Source organism: Anoplopoma fimbria, chromosome 9 (genome assembly GCF_027596085.1).
Source record: "Anoplopoma fimbria isolate UVic2021 breed Golden Eagle Sablefish chromosome 9, Afim_UVic_2022, whole genome shotgun sequence".
In the NCBI taxonomy this organism is placed as follows: domain Eukaryota; kingdom Metazoa; phylum Chordata; class Actinopteri; order Perciformes; family Anoplopomatidae; genus Anoplopoma; species Anoplopoma fimbria.
This window is the reverse complement of record NC_072457.1, coordinates 25,021,178-25,037,645: the sequence shown is the minus strand read 5'-3', so window position 1 is coordinate 25,037,645 and position 16,468 is coordinate 25,021,178.

The window sequence follows — 16,468 nt, the reverse complement described above, 5'->3', positions numbered from 1 at the left end:
TCTGTGTCTGACAAAAGTGTTTTTTTTCCTCCACCAGGGCTTTATAGGACCGCTCGGTGCGGTGCGGTGCGGTGCGGTGCGGTGCGGTGCGGCGCGGAGAGAAGAGCAGCAGCAGCAGCAGAGGTAACTCACGGTCACCGTTTGATGCTGCTCCTATATAAGGCAAGCACGTGCCCAGTCAAAACATGTCTTAAAGGGCCAGACACACCTCAACACTTCCATCAATCCACTTACTGTGGAGCTCAAGATGGTTTTAGGGGAAAAGATTCATTTACTCCTCAGACTACTTTGATCTTTCAATGTTCAAATCAGAAATCAAAACTCATCTCTTCATAACTGCTTTTAATGTCTGACTAATGCTGTGTGTTTGAAGTTTGAAGTTTTTAGTGGGTAGCTTTTAATGCTGATTTTAAATGTCTGTAAAGCGTCTTTGAGTACTCTGAAAAGCGCTCTATAAATAAAATGTATTATTATTATTATTATTATTATTATTATTATTATTATTATTATTATTACTTTAAGGCTGGACCAGATCTACTATGACAACTTAGTTGAATTCAAACAATCAATAGAGCATATAGAACATATGTTAACATATATTTTTGTACACAAATATTTTCTTTAGCTGGATAACACCCTTCTTGTTCCGGATCAATAAAGTACATTTATCTATGCATCGAAATATTCACCAAATCACAACAGAAATATATGGTATATAGGCTAATTAAGATAATTTATGGATGAATAAATATATTATAAATATTTCAATATATAATAATATACATGGAGCAAAAATAACCCAACACTATGGACACTGCAAAAAAAAGAATACAGAATTATTATTATTATATATTGCAAAGTGGCTCTTAGAATGATGTAAGCATACACAAGAGAGCACTGCACCATCAGGTTTAATATATATCCTTAGGTACAGTATGTTGACATGTTTGTTCGGGTATTTATGGTTGTATGAGAAGCTTTGCATCTAAAAGCCAATTATCTATAGCCTCAAAACCCTGTGCTGGTTTAAATGATGTAACTTAGCGCCTATGTGACCCACAAGACATTGTTTCTTTTTAAATTATAAATACTAAAATAAGAATCTGTGGGTTAATGTGCTGTAAAACTCCTGTTTTTTCAGTCTACAAACTGTAACACTCTATTGGTCTTAAGTCTCAAGTCTCCATGCAGAACTCCCTGGAATCAAATGTCACCTCACTGACATCTTTCATCTTTCTCCTTCCTAAAAAGCATTCCCCAAGGTAAGTGTGAATGCGGTTGTCTGTGTGTATGTGTGTGTTAGTCCTGCGACAGACTGGTAACCTCGGTGCACCCTGCCTCTCACCCAGTGTCTGCTGGGATACGCTCCAGCCCTGCATGACCCTGAACAGGATAAGCGGCTTAGAAAATGGACGTTGATGTGAACTTGCCATTGCTTCATTTGCACTTGCTGCTTTCATCCATCAAACCTTGACTCAGATCACAGCAGGTCTTACAGCAAAGCACAATATACCCAAAGTATTTTTTTTTTCTTTACTGCTTTTGCAAAATAACAAAAGTTTATGATTCTAAGATGCTGTTTCTGCTCACTGCACTATTACATACTACTACATTTGTGACCATTTCCAGTCTTTCTTCAGTTTTTTTTATTTTAGTTTTCCACAATATTTTGCAGAGTTAGCAAATAGACCCCAAAATATTTTTTACCAATAATCCCCAATAGAGTGATCTCATTTGTGTTGTCACTGATTCATATAACCGTACTGTAAAACTGTCTTGACGGGTAAAAAGCAGTGTGAGAGTAAAACTGGAACATTTGGTTAAAACTAGCAGATTCATTTTAACTGTAACTCTCATTGCTTCATGTTGCATCTTGTTTTTGCTGCTGACTTATTACTTATGTCAGTCCTGTTGCTGTTTAATGTGCCCTGCTGTTGATTGACTGATTGATTAAACAACTCATTTCCCCTTGGACACATTGAATACATCAAATAATTCTAACTTGGATGATAAAACTTTTGGAAACCAACCCATCAAATTGGAGTAGTTCTTATTTCATCAGAAACCAATAAGAAAGTAAGTAAGTTGTGACTGGTTGTGAGCCTACAGAAGACTATGGGCTTTTTTTATTTTTCTATCAATGTATGTTCCCATTATATTTTTTCGTTATGCAAGACATGCATGGGTGTAAAGCCATACAAACACAGATGCACAAGGGTACAACGTATAGCCTTTAGTCTTTGAATGTTTGTGTTTATGTAAAACATGAATATTCACGACAACATTTCCATGAAATTTCTATAACCACCATTGCAGCGCAGGTGTATTTCCCTAAATCAAGTTAAAATACACTTTGTTCTCCACTGTCTTGCTGCTCTCTCATTGAGTTTGGTCAGACAATGACAGACTGTGCTGGGCATGGCCGCGTGGTAACCGGACCGCTCTATGATCCAACAGCATTCTGTCCAGGTGCAACAGTAAACACCTCACATGCCATCAGACACCGGTGTCTGACTGGTTTATGTTTGTCCGACTGCATGGCTGCCTGCCGCCCACACCAGATGAAACACAATCTAAAAACTTGGTATGAGGGAGGAACGTGTTGGCAGACATTTCGAGAATTTATTTTCCCTTCAAATGAAAAGTCCAAAGGGAGAGGGAAAGACTGCACAACTATCATTACCTATGTTACACTTTAACAAAGTCTGTTGATTATCATCACACATACTTTAGGAAAAAGCAACTCAGTAACGTGTTGAATAGAACAACTTGACTTAACTACTCATCTCACCTCACAGGTCACTCTGACCCTGCATTGTAAAGGAGAAACACCATTAAACACCAATAACTGAACCCCCCCCCCACCATCACTATAATACACCTTTTGACTCCCCTGTTCCAAAGAATAAAGCAGCATTTTCCTTTATCACTCATCCTATTTGTTTGCTGGTTGGCTGTTGTTAATAAGTAGGAGTCTGATGTAAAGTCAAGGCTAACGAATGTACAAAGAACATGGCGGCCATCTGGCAGTGATTATCTGGCCTATAGTGCGCCCACACTGTCTCTTATTCTGTTCCCTCTGCTTAAGGGTGCAATTAGTTTAAATATAAAACAGCCGAAGTTTGTCCTCCTTTTGCACTTCAGTCTGTAAATACTCATAAGGGATACGTTGTAAAGACAGAAAGTATTTCAATATAATGTCAATTTAAACATCCCACCAGTTCTACTCTATTGTTGTAGTATACTAAAATAAATGTTTGAAAGTTTCCTGCTATGTATTTCTTCAGGTTTTTTTTCTGCCTCAATCAAATGTGGTCAGACTTTCCTATAATTGTCCAACACGTTTATTAATTGTTCCTGTTAAGTACGACAGAGCACATGTCATTTGATATATTGCAACAATCAGAATTTTTTTTTTTGCAATTTGTATCAAAGGACAATAAAAGAGAATGTGTGTATTACAATTAATACACAGTTTATTCAAATGCTTATGAGGCAAAAGATCCCAAATTCAGACATTTGGAGGGAAGCAAATGTTATGATGAAGGAATGATGATGTTCTTCCCCATTTCCTAAATGGGTTAGTAACAGACCAGTTTAATAAACTGCAGAATCTGTCATTACCTTTTATTCTTACAATATTTAGCTGATATATTTTGAGATAGTGAGCTCTGCCTGACTCTGGCAGCTGAAACAAGATGAAACAAAATGTAGGAAAAGGTAGGCGTGGGTCATTTAGAGGCCATTTCTCCTCCACTTGTGGATGGGGGTACAGGGAGGTCTCCCAGTAGGGGGTCTCATTAAAAAACAGGATCCTCGATCAGAGTGATTAGTCATCTAATCCATCAAAGAGGCTCTAGAACTGTCTGCATGGATGGAGACGGATGATAATCCTCCCCGATGAGGATAGCTCATTTCTTATCTGAAGAGTTCAGGGTACCTGTTTTAAATTTAATCTGTGTCATTTTCAAAGCATTGAGTTGTTCTCATTACTCAATGAAAATAATAACGTTGAATAGATTACGGATGTATAAAGTGGCTACATATTACAGAGGGTGGCATTGAAATGAATTCTAATATGAAAACCAAAGACTCATCAAGTGGTTAAATTATAAGGTGAGGTAGTGATTCTAAAATAATGTTTTTATATTATTAATTTAGGGCCTGAGGGTTTCTTAGAATGATCATAGACCTAAGTGGTTACATCTTATCAGCTTTTTAACTGGTTCATTTATAAAAATGACTGATTCAATTTGCTCTTGAATAATACATTTTAAAATAGTGTAAAAAGTGATGAAATCATCATTAAAAGGGCCATTTAATGTGTTTCTTCAATCATTTTGTATTTACATGATGAATAAATGAATGAATTTCAAATTGATAAAAACTGAGTAAAATGAGAACAATGTAATAATTCACTGATTACTGGAGAGGGAAATAGCTTTGTCCTATTGACACCTCCTGTCCTTTCAGAGGGTCAGAGGTCACTGTTAGCAAACAGGCAATCGATGTCTTGTTACAGGACATTTGAGGACAGTAAATTGCAATAATGACATTGACCAAAAATATCGTGCACTAGTAAAAAAGTGTTCCCGTCTGCCCAGACCAGTACAAAGGTCAGAGATGGAGATTGACTGCAACAATAGACCAATTTCATCAAATTATACCGGAGAGAGAGAGAGAGAGAGAAATGCGTGTCTATAAAGCCAGTTGTGCTGACAAAAAAGTTTCTTTAACTATAGAATCAGAATCAGAATCAGAATCAGAAGCTGTTTATTGCCAAGTACATTACACGTACAAGGAATTTAACTAGGCGATCTACTGGTCTCAAGTACTTATTCAGTACATAGAGAGTTCAGAGAGTTTAGTCGTTCTCCTTCCCAATCCTTGTGATTATGTGTAGAAAACTGTCAGTGCAGTTATTCCCACTAGCTGGAGAACAATGGTTTGTTATGGCTGGCCCAGCAGGCGGTAGCTTCCACACTGATTGATGGGCTCACTGGACTGTAACCAACTTAGGATGTTAAAACGCTCTCTGAAAGACTTGGAGTTGTGTCTGCAAAGGTATGACAATGAGTAAAATATTCTAAGTTGCTTTTTGTTAAAAGCGTCAACTTAAAAAACTGTAATGTTAAAACAATCTTTAACCTTCGTATCAGCACTCAAAGTTAGAAGATGTGCAACCAAGTGCAGCTGAATTTGTCATAGTGAGACAAAACAGCGTTTGTACAAGTAGAGAGACCAGAAAGAGAAATGTAGAGAAGTAGGATTTTGGCTTCTTTTAAAAGGATTTATTAAGTACATAATGTAACAGTAGGAGCCATTATTGTCTATAACCAACACAACGGTACGTTCATGTGGTGTATCACTCTAAGAAGTACATGGGACCTAGAAGGATCAACTCAATTGTAATCACATTTAAATGTTAAAAAGGACCTACTCAGATATGTAAATACGCAGATCACTGATAGAATGTGTGCTAATCATCGAGACACAATCCACCCTGAAACAGCTTCACACTCATGAGATAACACATTACAATTGTGTTGTGACTTTATCACGGGAGAAAAAAAACAATCTAATCAATGTTGTCATGTGATGAAGTCGTCATTTTGAGAGCTTAAATATTGTGTTCTTGATAGTCAAACATGGATTAGCGGGAAAAGAAAGACTGTCCCATTAACAAAGGGACAGTAACACATGAGTTTATTCAAGTCAAATAAACTTGAAAGAGATTTAGATGGAAAAGTAGCCAGAATACAACATTTTAGTTCACTCAAATAAAAGTCTGTCTCCATATTATGAACTGAAGTCAGATAATAGGGAAACATATGTGAACAATTCTAACAGAAACATAATGCAGAGCTGGTATGAACTAAAAAGTTGACATGCAACGACGCTTTGACTTCTATTGGACAAACTTTATATTCGAGCCTGACTACATATCCTGACTTTTTAATGAGAGCTGTTTAAATAAAGGTAACAGTTGCACATTCCTTTTGCTGGAGGATCCATTAGAACCAATTCCAGGAATCCAATTGTGAATCACCGGCTAATGCTTTTTAACTGAGAGACCTGTCTGTGTACAATCAGGAGAAAATGGGGCACAGTTGGACTCATATGTCAGAGTTTGAGCAGAGAGGATACGATGAAGAAGCTGTTATCACTTTGTAAGACACTGGTCTTCTATGTATTTTAAGATTACTGGCTCTTTGGTTATTGACAACACCATTTATAATTTGGGTTTCAATATTTGGGCTCGGAGTAAACACAGCTGTTTTGTACTGGAATGCACCAGCCTGTTGATTCACATGTCTTATTCAGTTGAGCATATGTATAATGATCTCTCCATCCTTTCTTTGTTCGTGAAGCATTGACTGGAATGTAATGCATGCACTGCCACTTGAATTATTTCCCCATTTCATCAACGAGCACCAACAGGAAACGTGAATCAGCTTCCTCATTTTCACTTTGAACGATAGTAACCCGAGATAGACCTGCAAGCTGCATATGTACCGGTGTTCTTTTGACGGAATGAATTCAAATGCAAAATGTCTCTGTGATTCCGTCGTCGAGCACAATACAACTGTGTGCTGAATCAATATATCAACCTTTAGCTGTGGTACATAAATAAAAACAAAAATGTACATGTGTGCGTGCATGGTACTGGTGCAGACTGGAATGATGAGAGGAAGAAGAGAGGGAGGAGGATGGGAGGTTTGACCGATAGTAACCCCGGCACAGAGCATGAAGGAGCTGGAACGGTTTGTCCGATAGTAACCCCGCATTAAGGATGGAGGAGGCGGGTGATGGACGGGCTTGTCTATATTTGTCTCTGCGCTACAAAATGTGTGATATGCGCTTGTTTTACTTTAAAAAAAATAAAAAAAATAAAAAAGACTGATTTTACTCAAAATGCATCTGTTTCAATGCAACAGCCGAAGTCGTATGCGGAAAGAACCGCGCGAGACACACGATGTATTTATGTTGAAATGTTATAAATGTTGCAGCAAAAAGCATCGAATGAAATTAATAAACGGTGGGAAATATTGTCTAGCAAAATGCCAAACACTGATACAAGAAGATCTCCTCTGCAGACGCGCTGGCTTAGATTAACGTTGTTTTGGGTTTCTCCTGCCTGCAACGTCGGCACTTATGTTGCCTTCAGGTGCTGTAGGAAATATTGCAAATACAAATGAACGTCACATTGATCATCAAAACAGTACATCAATGAGTCGTGTATTGACCGGGTTTCACTCATATACTGTCCATACTTTCACCATAGAAAGGTCCTCACCTCATCACAGTAGCTTTATGTGACATGTCTTAGGTGGAGCTCACGGGCACGTAGGTTAGGTTTGTGTGTTGAGTCTGCTCTATTACACGTTCATCATTGATGATTCGACTGTGATCTGGTCTCAGGCATTTATCTTCTTTTAAATAAATGAAGTCAAATATCTAATTTCATTTAATTGCATTACTTGTTGCATCTCCTTCTTTGTAGATCAAGGAAAAAAGGCACACATCAAAACTTTTTTGCCTTTTTCATTTATGTAGAATTATCATAAACTGCTCTTTTCTGCTCATTCGCATGCTCCAACTAAATGATAAATACAAAGTTTCACAAACCATTATTTATTCGCGTATAACTTTTGTAGTTGCACATGTAAGTATTCACTGATACATCACCAGTCCAACTCGCTTAAGACCTCCAGCTGTGTGACTTTTTTTGTGTAATAAACTGACATCCACTAATAAGTTGTCATGTAATGTGTCAGCTGTCTTTTTATTACTATTCTGACCCAAAGCGATCCAATTCCCTTAAAAAAAAAAATGCATCTAGAATTTACGAGCTTTGGAAAGGACCGGGAATGCATCTTGGTTTGACCGCAAGTAACCCCGTGCTGCAGCCGTCAGAGAACTGGGTGAAAGGGGAATGATGTCACAGCCTGGCTGAGACCGACTGAGGAGAACAATGAAGTCTCCGGAGTTACTGGAAGTGGTTACTGGGCACAAATAGAGCCGCGAAGAAGCTGATTCTCGAGTGTTTATTGTGTTGTGAATCTGGACAGCATGTCTATGGAGCTTCAACCAAGTTAAAGGGTGCATTGTACCAGAAAGTTTGAAAGTCACAGCATTTCTGAATCTCCAATTATAGCACATTTTAAACACTGAGATGTTTGCTGAGTACAGTTTATATTATAGATCATTCTAAAACAAATAGGAGACATACAGATCTCTGTATCTGTGCATTACTGGAGCTATACTATAGGTCTAAACTGAAATGAAGAATTCAAACGTCTTAAGTCTTAGCTTAATTCAACTTTTTATTTCAGACATTTGGGTCCATATGAAAAAGAAAAAAAAAAACAACAATAAATAAATACAATACAATACAAGGACACCAAGAAACAGTTATAATCATTAAAGATCAAAAGTCACCAATGGTTAAAAGACATGGAGACATTTGTTCCAATGTTTCCATAAACAGGATTAATACCTTGTGTTACTTTGTGTTGACTTAAAACAATCTGTAAGATCTAAAAAGCAACATTTAAAGAGAACAATCTCGTTGGCCTCCTATGAAGAATGATAAAAAACACTAAGTGTGATTGCAGGTCTGCTGTCCAGGACTTTCCCTTTTTTCATGCATTCTTCATTTCACGGGTGACTTTGAATATAACACCTATAGCAGATCACATTACACAGTCCTCCATATGCAGAACAAACTCAGCAGCATGTCTTCAGGGAAAACGTCTTCAATCTTTTAAGGTCACCCTGAACTTTTGATGTAACATATTGTGCTGTAAACATTTCACTGGGTACATTTAGTTTATTGTCGTCTCTAACCAGGTAAATGCACAAAGGGCACAAAGAGCCAAAGTTATAGAGAATATGCTTCCCAAAGCACTCAATGTCCACGGATGACATCATCACCCCTGAGCATCAGTTCAGCGTGAATTGTGAACACTTCAGAGAGATATGGCTGTGTTTGGTTCAGCAATTTGTTTCCGATTTATGTTGACGCAGAGCAATATATTAACACTCTTCCTCAAACACACACTCCAAACTTCATCGGACAGGAGGTGACTCATGAGTGTGTGTGTGTGTTTGCGTGTCGTGCTGGTTTAGAGAGTCACCAAGGTGTTGACCGCAGGCTGTGTTGACATCAGCAAACATCCTCTTTCTTTCAAAAGATATGTGTCAAAGTGTAAAGTCTCCTGACAGCCATTTGGTGTGTGAGCTAATGCTAAATTACCCGAGTGAGTAAGCGCTTCAACAGTTAGGTATTAGATTCATCGCTTTCTTAAATGACTAGATTACATTTTTATTTCATTATCTACAGTGACATCACTTGTGCCTTTATAGATTTTCTTAGAGAAAGTATGAACTCAGAGGATGATCCTTTAAAGGAACAGTGTATGGCATTTAGGGCCATCTATTGGCAGAAATGGAATATATTATCAATAATCAGTGTGTTTTCTTTAATGAATAATCACCAAAAAATAAGACTTGTTTTGTTTTTAGAAGGAGCTGTTTATTTTAACACTCATAGCGGGTCCTCTTTACGGAGCCGACCACCATGTTTCTACAGTTGCCCAGAAAGGACAAACCACACACTTGCGTTTTCAAGTTGGCCACCGTTGCTGTCCTTCATGCTTGGCACACGGGAGAAGATTCAGCTGGTTGCAATTTAACCTCGTAGCTAGATGCTGCCAAAACCTACACACCAGTCCTTTAGTTTCAAGATACAAATATCAAACATGTATAATAGTAGGTTACTTGATTAGTTAAAACATTAACAGACCATTTTAAAAGCAGACATTTTTGACTGGTCAGGAAAAAGGCCCAGGTGGATTTTATATCATCAACAAAGGCTCTTTTCCTTTTGGGCCCCAATTACCAGTGAGTTATCATGCACACTAGCAGAGCCCTGAAACTTGAAAGACTAAGTGGAATGCAGCCCCTTTAATGATAACATATACCTGTGCTTTTCCTGCTGACATGTGAAGATAATCTGCTGTGTAAAAAGGTTGCTAATCCAGGGTGGATTATAGGGTCACTGCATGTCAATGCATGACACAGCAAAGACTCTATGGTTTCACCCGTGATGCAACTGACAATTATGAATATTAAGGAAAAAATACTTTGGACGAACAAAAACAAGAGATGAGATCCAGGGTCCCTCAACATTAAAACATTATATATTGTATATTAATACATTTTACTAAAATATTTCAAACGTGTGAATTCAAGGCACATGAAAGTGAATGCTCGTCGATATGTTCACTCTAAGAAGTGAGAAACTAAAAAGCTATATTATATATATGTGCACAATTATTCACTTAGTCCCTTTCATTTTGAATATCTATCTATCTATCTATCTATCTATCTATCTATCTATCTATCTATCTATCTATCTATCTATCTATCTATCTATCTATCTATCAAGGTGAATTGATTTTAGTATCCATTTAAATATTCACACATAAAAGACTGAAGGGAAGCGTATTAGTGTTGCTTATGATGAAGAGTTTAGTGTAGGTGAAAGTTGTTTGTTGAACACAGTGTGTTGCATAATGCGTTCATATCGTGCCGTCAGTGGGCGACCATCAAGAACTTATAACTCACCCGACCACTGTGTGTGTGTGTGTGTGTGTGTGTGTGTGTGTGTGTGTGTGTGTGTGTGTGTGTGTGTGTGTGTGTGTGTGTGGTGTGTGTGTGTATAGGGTATCTGTTGGTGTTTGTATCAGAGTGCATGTAAGGTTGAGTATGTTTGCATCAACTCACATCTCTGTGAGTTGGAGTTTCAGAGTGTCTGATTCAATCAGTGGTGTGTTTAGAGGTGAAGTTTTTTTTTTAATGTCCTTCTCATCTGTCTTTGCTGAAGAGGGCGTTTTTTTTAGAGGTCAAATGTTTGGGGTCAAATGATGTGTCCATGAATAAATCTGATTCTAAAAAAACAACCATCAGATTGTTGTTTTGCATTTTTGGTCATATGACTGTTGTTCTCTGTGGCCTTTCTACATTGTACTCTGTGTGTGTGTGTGTGTGTGTGTGTGTGTGTGTGTGTGTGTGTGTGTGTGTGTGTGTGTGTGTGTGTGTGTGTGTGTGTGTGTGTGTGTGTGTATCAGTGTGCTGACTTGCCATCTGCCGCCCTCTGTTCTGTATAATAGTCTATTTATCTCAAACAGCTGGCGACTACACTGACCCCTGTCTATTCTCTCTCTATCTGTCTGTCTGTCTGTCTGCTGTTCCGTTCTCAGTCTGATCATTCAGCCCACTGCATGTGGAATCCCTGGAATATCACAAAAATCTAATAAGGTGTTTTCCAGATAATAGATTTATGTTGGGGATTTCAGATAATATCATGGTTTTCAGTCCAACTGTGCGGTTGACATTCACCTTTCTATCACGTTGCTGAGTTACTGACATTCAAATGTTTACAGGTCACTGGTGACCATTTTTGACAGAAAAAAAAAAACTTAACAAAACAGCAAAAGGTTAAAAACAACATAAGAGATTTCACATAAAATAAACAAGTGACAGACTTAAAATAAATCCTTAATTGCATCAACCAATAATTTACCAATGTTGATCAGTAACATGTACATGAACATTCAGTGTTCAAATAATATAATCATTCATGCTTATAAAGTCCCACCAAGTTCAGGGTCCAAAACTTTAAAAGCTCTTTCAACAAAAACAGTGCGGGTTCAAAGAACGTCATAACTTATTTGTGTGCAAAGTTGCAGCTTCTGGTAGTTTTTGCCGTCAATTTAAAACAAAGATAAAGAGGCTGTAATATGGCTATATATATATATATATATATATATATATATATATATATATATATATATATTTTTTTTTTTTTTTTTAAATGTTTCATTCTGAGGTTGTGTAAGGAGAACAAACCAATTTTCTCATATAAACAGCAGAAACCCGGATCAGAGACAACTCGTAATGCGGCATGGTACACTGAATGGTACATTTTCAAAGATGCATTTTCATGCATATATAGAATATCACCATAATACATTTCTGTATACATTTTCCTTGCAGCAGACGAAAACAGCATTTGTTTCTACGATAAAAACCTAACATAACCCTCAATATGATGATAAAAAGACAGATTGACTTTCAGGGAAAAACCCACACAAATTCTATTTTCGGTCATAGTGGTTTCTGGTTAGCCAAATGTAGAACATCAACAAAGGTGAACACGAGTATTCAAAACTCATATTTATATTTTGCCATTCCATTGAACGGAGATAGCTATCTCTTCAATCTGCTGTCTCTCTGTGTGTGTTACACGTGTTGTATCCAGACAAGAGAAGCTGCATTAGACCAAAGGGAAACAATGAAGGGATGAATGTCTGCTACATCAGTGGTGTCCTTGAAGCAGGAACGAGAGGAGGATGACGTGGAAATGTTGCATGGTGCTACAAAACAACTAAACAGAAACTAACCCGAACACCAAACCAACCCAAATGTTAGTGAGAGAGGTGGAGAGAGCATCTGACTGACAGCTCATATAATGTGGCAGGAGAACCAAATTCTGCAGGGAGAGAATGAGGGAGGGGGAGGCCTGTATAGGGGGGGTCATTACATTACTATGTGTGTGTGTGTGTGTGTGTGTGTGTGTGTGTGTGTGTGTGTGTGTGTGTGTGTGTGTGTGTGTGTGTGTGTGTGTGTGTGTGTGCATAAAAGGCCTTGGTTTAAACAGCTTGACATTTGAACTGTACACTGTTCTTACTGCATTCATTTTTGGACCAAATCTGATCCTACATTTCTTTTGACCTGGACATGAAATAAGTGTTAGAGTATAACCACGAGAGCCCAATGCTTTAAAGTTCAGTGCTGAGTCTCTTCATCTCTTTCTCAGGTCAGTCGTTTTTTTTACTCTCCATCTGTTCCTCCCGTACTTTGCATCTGTCTTGTGTAAAGTTAATCTGTAATCTGCCTGTCCACTTTCAGCCATTTGAGGAATCTAGGGTCAGCGTTTGGAGAGAGAGTAACGCTGTGTTGTGGTGTTTGTGCAATCTCTCGCTCTCCCTCTCTCTCTCTCCCTTCTCTGCCTCTCTCGACCCACCATCTGGAATAGTTGTCCCATATTTTTCTTTTCTCTCTTTCTGCTGGCGATGGTTGTTTTTTCTCCGGTTCCTGCCTCTGTCTGACTCTGCTGATTAAGCAAATTTTTTCTTGCCCCATGCAAGTTATTCATATACACACACACACACACACACACACACACACACACACACACACACACACACACACACACACACACACACACACACACACACACACACACACACACACACACACACACTCGAGAGGACATGCTGTACTCAGAGTTACCTGTAAGTAATCTCTCTTATACTTGAGTAGCGCGGCTCTGAAACTTCCTCTGCAGTTAGTAAAAATCTGCTGGGAGTTGTTTCTTTCTTGACCACAAAGGATTCATCTGCCAAATATGTGAAAATGTCCCTGGCGCTGGGCTCTCAACAGAAGAGGAATCAGGGAGGTTGAACATCACAGTCATGTATGTAAGGGTTCATACTAATGAACACAGCTTTGGCCTTGTAGGAATGGATTGTTGTACACACACACAAACACACACACACAAATAGTTACACACAGACATACACACAGATTATTACAGCAAAGCTCTGCTGTAGGTCCCAAAGGAGATCCCACGGCTATTTTCGGCTAGGACTTAATACTCAGTGAGAGACAGTTTATAGAGAAGGGATTGAATAACATAGGCGAGCCTCCCTCGACTGAAGGAGAGTCAGGATTATTGCTGGTATGCTCATTGCCATGATGACATGGCAAGACAGATCAGAATATTGAACAACACAATGTAACAGTTTAACATTTCCAGAAATATGTTTATATATATTTTTTTGCAAAGAGTTTGATGGGAAAATATATACCACTCACATCTGTTTACATGTCTGTACCTTCAGCCTGCAGCTGATTGACTTAAATATTTGAAGTGCAAATAAACAGCTACTAAAGTAAATAAGATTCCCCCCAAAACCAGTTCTATCATATATGTTGTTTGTTTAACATGTTCAAAAGTGGGAAAAAATGAAAAAAATAAACAAACAAGATATAACATATTGACACAAAAAGTGGACTCTGTAACAAAGCGAAGAAATATATATTACAAAATGTCCAACTATTCCTTTAAGGCTTAAGCCTTTAAGGCTATATTACAAAGCAGTGCTTTGCTCATGATTAATTTGTCCCATTCGAGAAAAAAGTCATTTAATAGTCCTAAGTCTTCTTCCCAGTTCCCAGAAGTCTTAAGATATCTTGTGGTAATCAATATGGAGACAGTGTCCAACTGAACCAGAACCACAGAATTCTGTTTTATTGTAGCCTGTACTTTTTCAGAATTACATGTTTCAGCAGCTCCTGCAATGTAAATGCAAAAAGGGCTTTAATTTCATACAGCTGGATCTATTATTGGCCAGTGGATAAGATTGGAACCGTTTGAATCCGAGATGAAAGGAAGCTCTGGCAATGACAGCACTGCAGGGACATTCAAATGGGCGAACGAAGCCAAAGGTGTATGAGCTTCCTTCCTTCCGGTGACCTCGATAAAACTCAAAAAAGCAGGAAGATGAAGAGAAAGATAAGTCGAAGAAAAATGATGAAGAACAGCAGATAGAAGGAGGAGCAGACCCTCAGGGCAGCGCACAGAGATAGCGGAAAAAGATAAAACAAATGAGGTCAAAAAAAGAGGCAAAATGAGGAGAGGGGAGAGCGGAGGTGTGCAGGTGAGACCAGAGGAAAAAGAGATGGAGGGGAGAGTGGAGCTAGACAGCTGCCCCACTAAGAAACAGATGAGTCTCTTTTTTGTCTCCCCCTCATGCTGCTCCCGCCGCATCCACGTGAGAGAGGAGAAGGGGAGGCAGGGAAGTTGGGAGGAGGAAAGGGAAGAGGATAAGAACTGATGAACTACATGGAAATCCTGCTCCATCCATTGGCCAAAAAGTCCACCTTCAATGGTTGTTTGGTAAAATATTTGTTTGTAAATTAAAATATTTTGGAGAAAGAAAAGGCCACAGGTGATGAAAGAAAGGGATTTGAATGTGGATAAAATGTGTCAAATAATGTGTCTAGAACAAAGGGAAACATTTTGCTAATAAATTCTCATGTTTCTCTAAATGGAAATAATGTGTCATAAGGCATAAAGCTTTAAGGAAGCGGTCAATGTGTCATTTCGAAACCTTTTAACGTGAGTCTCACGGTAGGAATTTTCCTGGAAATGTAAGACATCCGAGCAATTCAAAAATTATGTTTTAGTTTTGCTGTGAGCCCCATAAAAAATCAGTAAGTGTCGGGTTTTCACAGATAATTCTTGGAAGGAAAAACACGTGTTATTCTCAGCTGATGGTCTCTTCATGCGTGAGAGAGACCTGTGGGATGTTTTTCTCTCCGTATATCTTTGCTTAAAGAAAAAAAGCCTCTCACTCACCTTCATCAGGGACCACCACTGGTATCTGTTTTACAAAACCAACTCTCTACCCTGCAGTGAGAACAGTCTTGCTATTTAGCCACAGCTTTTATTAAATATTCCACAAATAGAGTTTAAACTAGAAGAGTGGCCTTCAACTTTTTTGCTCCATACAAGAAATAAAGAAAGGCAAAAATGCAACCAGTTCAACAGCCTAATTTCAGAGCATGCTATCTTTGAATTCTGCATTTTTAACACTGCTTCTGATTTAAATGTAATCACTATACCATTTGAATTGTATGTTTTGACAATCTTAATGTATCCTTGTTTGACACAACACATTTCTAATTGCATCTAACTGGCCTTTGTTCACGGCACACATGTTGGAGCACAGGTGTCACTAATTACATTAACTATGGCCCTGTTGTAGTCAATTGTCCCTGCAAACCATGAACGTGTGACACAGAGGTGGGCAGGAACAATACCAGGACCCTGAAACCGAAGCAGCTAACTGGAATTCAGCCAATTAAAATGATCTAATGCAAATTGTTTCAAGAAATGACTGGAATTATCTTGATATGATTTGTCTATTCTGTAGGATATTCATTTAAAATATTGACTCACTACTTGACACAAGTGAAACTTCATTGAACCTCAACTATAATTCAGTCTAATTTGAATCTTAACATTGTCTCTTTCTTCTTCTCTCCTCTTGTATCTCCCCTCTTTTACTTCTCTCTCTGTCTCTCCCTCTCTTTGTATCTGCACTGCTCATTTTAACAGCGTCTCATCCCGGGAAACGTGGCGCTGGCAGCGTTTCTCATAATTGTTGTGAAGGCCACAGTATCCTCCTCCGGTCTGGTTCGTCTGAGCTATCTCAGTCCCACAGGGGCATTTTGTCCTCTGTCTGTGACGGACAATGCCACAGTGCATAAGACCTTTCATGTGTTTGTGTGTGTGTGTTTTTCCATGTGATTCAGCGTCTGTGTGTATTAT